The sequence below is a fragment of the Bubalus bubalis genome, chromosome 2, assembly GCF_019923935.1.
Source record: "Bubalus bubalis isolate 160015118507 breed Murrah chromosome 2, NDDB_SH_1, whole genome shotgun sequence".
NCBI lineage: Eukaryota > Metazoa > Chordata > Mammalia > Artiodactyla > Bovidae > Bubalus > Bubalus bubalis.
This window is the reverse complement of record NC_059158.1, coordinates 121,740,407-121,744,995: the sequence shown is the minus strand read 5'-3', so window position 1 is coordinate 121,744,995 and position 4,589 is coordinate 121,740,407. Positions and strand designations below refer to the sequence as shown.

General features: G+C 41.1%; 1 long non-coding RNA gene across 1 annotated transcript; it reads left to right on the top strand.

Moving 5' to 3' along the window:
* The first annotated feature begins 1,047 nt into the window (after positions 1 to 1,047).
* On the top strand, positions 1,048 to 3,471 carry LOC123331633. The gene is made up of 3 exons (XR_006548377.2): positions 1,048 to 1,897; positions 2,203 to 2,451; positions 2,557 to 3,471. It is a non-coding gene; the product is annotated as an uncharacterized LOC123331633 (long non-coding RNA).
* The last annotated feature ends 1,118 nt before the right edge of the window (positions 3,472 to 4,589 follow it).

The following is a 4,589-nucleotide window of genomic DNA, read 5'->3' as shown; positions in this document are numbered from 1 at the left end:
GCCATCTGCGTTTATGAAACTATTTTAAGGCATATTTCTTCAATTATATTTTAGATTGAAATCTAACAATTAAAAGCATATTCCTGTCCTATGCTATGAATGACTATCACTGGTCCTCAGCCACCCAGAGATTTGTGTTCTATCTGGAGTTGAAAAAGGTATTTTTTCTCACCTCACACACAAGGAGGAGTTAATCTGGGTTTGAGTTGATCCCACTCTCCCCACTGCTGGTGGCTTTGCTTTAGAATAAAAGTGAGTGAAAATAATTTTTCTTATCTGCAACCCACTATTAAAGTAACATTAACGATCAGATGGAGATAGGGAAGAGAAAGCTTGTTCAAGGAAGCATCCAGGCATAATTGACGTTTGTTTTTCTACCATGTGGGTGTTGAAGCTAATTTGTTTGCTGGAACGTGGGAGAGAGAGTGCCTTATGATAATTGTTCCTCCTACAAGTCTTAAGAGTTTTAATTAGCAGGTGGGCTCCATGTTCTCCCTAGCTGCTTTCTTTTCCATGATAAACAAGGTAATGTTTTTTCCCCATTCAAACCTCAGCCCTTGAAAATCCTTCCTTTCTTACTAACGCAAGGACTTCTAGCAAAGATTCTTGGCCTACAGCTGAAAGTTCTCCAGTGTCAATAATGATAATAAAGACTACCACCAGGACCTTGCACCAATAGGTCACATCCCAGGTTGGCCCCACTGAACTGAGAGCTCTGCCTTCTGGCTCATGTTCCCATAGGCTACCTCCTCACATGGGAAGGAGTTAAAGCAGAATAAGGAAAACAAGGGGGAGCATGGAAGAGAGTGGTTGTCTTCTAGGTGGGCTTCTACATTTTAAGCAGAAAGGCAAAATTGAGATGGAGGGCTGTAATGAGATCTGGAATTACTCACCATTCCCCTCTGCAGGCTAATTTTTATCCTTCACCCTATCTGAGCTTCAAGGACCAGTTGATTTAACTCCGGATCTTCCCAGGTGGCTCAGTGGTAAAGAATCAGCCTGCCAATATAGGAGACACAGGAGATGTGAGTTCAATCCCCTGGAGGAGGAAATAGCAACTTGCTCCAGAATTCTTGCCTGTAAAAATCCCACCAACAGAAGAACCTGGTGGGCTACAGTCCATGGGGTTGCAAATAGTCGGACACAACTGAGTGACTGAGCTCACACACACCTGTAACTGAGCCGTCAACCCTAGAATGACCAATGGTTGCCATTTCTAACCCCAGAGGAGCAAAAGAAAACTGTGCTTAGAAAACAAAATAAATCAAAGGTCTCCGAGTCTCTTCATTCAGAAAGGTGAACTAGGAAACACCCCATGGAGAGAAGTACAGGTTAGAAAAATAAATCAAGATCAGATGATATTTGGTAAATTTAATTTACAGCTTTATAGGATGAATACAGAGAGCCACAAAGAAATATCCTACCAATCTCTAGCTTCCTGGTGAATTTTAACTGCAAAGTGTGAGAGAAAAGCATGAAATATTTTGAAAAAGGCATGGATTTAAGTACAGATTCTAGGAAAAATCCCTCACTCACTGTCCTGCCTCACGCTCTTGGATGAAAACCCCAATTCTGCCCAAGATCCTTGGGGGAAGAAGGTTTTATGATTTCTAGAAGCCTTGGACTTTAATTCTTTCCCAGTGTGGGGGAAAGCAGAAGAGAGGAGTGGTGTTCTGAGATAAATTCAGATTATTGAGCTGCAGGAATGGCCTCCGGGGTCCCTATTCCCCTGGTGTGATAACTGACCGCTAAATGAGCTTTGGAAGTTGGAAGCAGGAATAATACTTTCAAGTTGCCCAAATCATGCCAGCTGGGCTCACCTCTGCTTCCCACTTCCTCCTCCCTGCCGCTGTCATTTGGATCTTTCTCGTCACTGGAATTTGATCTTCTTCGAGTGGTAAGAGGGAGTCATTATCATGCCTCCACCATGGACTTTCTTTGATGTTTGTAATTTCAGATTTCCAGCATATTCCAGGCACACTCTTTGTATCTCAAAAAGTTTGAATTCTTTTCTGAGCTTTACAGAAAGTCTGGTCTCTGGATATGCTCATTTTAGGCAACGTTTACCTTTCAGAAATACCTCTACCGTGCACAGAATTATTTTCCTTCTGTGAACTTTTTCTTTCAGTCTTTAAGGATTACAGAGAAAGCAGAGGATTTGCAAAATTGTCTTTCTTGGTTTTGCGCCCACTTTTCCTTCAGCATCTCCAGATACTTTCCAAATGATGACGTTACTGGAAGCTCAGTGTGCCAACCAGGAGGACAGTGAAGGGGGACTCAGGCTGGGCCTAACACTCGTGGGCACAAATCCTGGCTCAGCCAGTGACCAGCAGAGCCCCTTAGACAGGACACTTCACCACCCTGCATGGTGGTTCTCTCGCCTCCTTGCAGCTCGTTGCCCTAATAAGGAAGTGACTACCTCATTACATCTGGCTCCAAACAAGACGCAAGGTAAACTGATGGACCCCTCCCCTTTTTTCTCTTTTCCATCTGTCTCCCCTTTTCTTTCCTGACTTACTTTTAGCCCTCAGGGTTGACACCCAGTTCCACTTTTAGGATAGAAGGACTCTGTCCTCTGGCTGCTGGGGAAGCTGCTGCCAACAGCCCCCTATACCCCCGAGATCCTCTGGAATTGCCTTCACTGAGGGAAGCTCCTGGCCCAGGTTGCAGCCCCTGCCAGGACCCTTCAGCCAAGATCAACACGCAGTATAAAGTCTTAGCCCACATTTCCCAACCTGAGACTCAGATGGGTCATCTCAGCTTCAGAACCAAGGGGCTTAACTGTGACTTCTTGGAGACTGCGTCTCAGCACAGCTTCTACTCAGCCCCAGAAGGTGATGTTTTCCTCTGAGTCACACCCCAGTAAACTTCCTGCACATCAGTCTCCATCCTAGCATCTGTGTCCTAGGGAACCGCACCTGCAATATCTGTAATGAGGTAGAGTGGTGAAGACACAGTTTGGTGGATGAAAAAGTGCACATTAAATAGGTTGAGAGCAATACAAGATGATGTCTAACAAAGAGTCATAAGTCAGTATTCAAAAAACACAGGAGGTAACTTCAGTAGGGAGAGAGCAGTGAGGTGGGGCTTCCTGGAGGAGGTGTTGTAAGTATTGGGACTTGTTGGTGGGTAGGCTCTGTAAAGAAGAAAGAAAAACACAGGAGGCTAGGATAGAAACTGCTTTCCACAGCAACTGCACCCTTTTACATTCTACCCAGCCAAGTGTGAGAGTTACAATTTCTCCACATCCTCACCAGCACTTGTTTTTAAAACTATACACATCCTAGTAGGTGTGAAGTGGTAACTCATTGTGGTTCATATTTCATTCCTAATTGTAGAAATATGTGTATATCTCTTTTCCCTTTCTTTGCAACAGTTTTAATAAACTAGCTTTCTATTGATTTTTTTTGCAAATCTTTTAAAAAATAGATAAATTTGACCTAAGCTGCCTTAAAGGAGCTCACATTTATAAAGCTCTCCATTCAAATTGCTTTTCACTTCCCCGATGATGTTGTCATGGAGGATTTTCTCTGTTTTTCTTTCTCAAGTCTCTTGTGTTATGCCTGTACGGTCCAGTGGAGATTTTTCTGTTTCCTCAGTAATTTGACAATTGAATTCATCTAGTCAAAAGAGCTGCTAGTCCTTGTTGTATCTTTTGAGTAACATATATATTCTGTTGGCAAGATATGAAGCTACCAGTATCATAGTGTTCTTCATTGAGGGTGAAATGATACAGGAATGAGGAAGTCGTTACAACCAGACCCACCCGTTTCCCTGCCATGATTGATTCCATGACAAATTCTGGAAATCCTCAGACTGTCTTTGTTTAAAAACTTCCCCAGCCAAATACTAGCTGTTAGTTTCCTTACTGACTTTAAGAAAGGCTAATGGCAGTCAATCACGGTGGAAAATAAAACTTTCTTTTTTTGGTATGTTTTAAACATGAACTCGAGAATAAATATAGGGTAATCTTTGAGTGTTGTTTCCAAATCTTTAAAAAAAATTATGCATGCAGGGGAAAAAAGGCATTTGAGGAATCTATCACCCTTCCAAGATAAAAAAATACATAAACTAGGATTAGAAGAGAACTTTGTTAACATAATAAAGGATATATATGAGAAACCCATAGCTAACATCACATTCAATGATGAAAGTCTAAAAGCTTTCCCCCTAAGATTAGGGACAAAACAAGGATGCCCACTTTCAATACTTCTGTTCACCATAGTTTTAGCCACAGCAATTAGACAGGAAAATATATAAAAGGCATCCAAACCAGAAAGAAAGAACTAAGATATGTCACAGATGACATGGTGTTATATGAAGAAAACACTAAAGAATTTACAAAAAACTATGAGAACTAATAAGCAAATCCATCAGAGTTGCAGGCAATAAGATCAACATGCAAAAATGAATTATATTTCCACACCCAAGCTATGAGTAATTCAAAAAGGAAATTTTAAATTTCATTTACAATATCATTAAAAAGAATAAAATACTTAGGAATAAAATCAACCAAAAAGGTTCAAGACTTGTAAATTAAAACTACAAAATATTGCTGAAAGAAATTTTAAAAGACTTTAATAAATAGG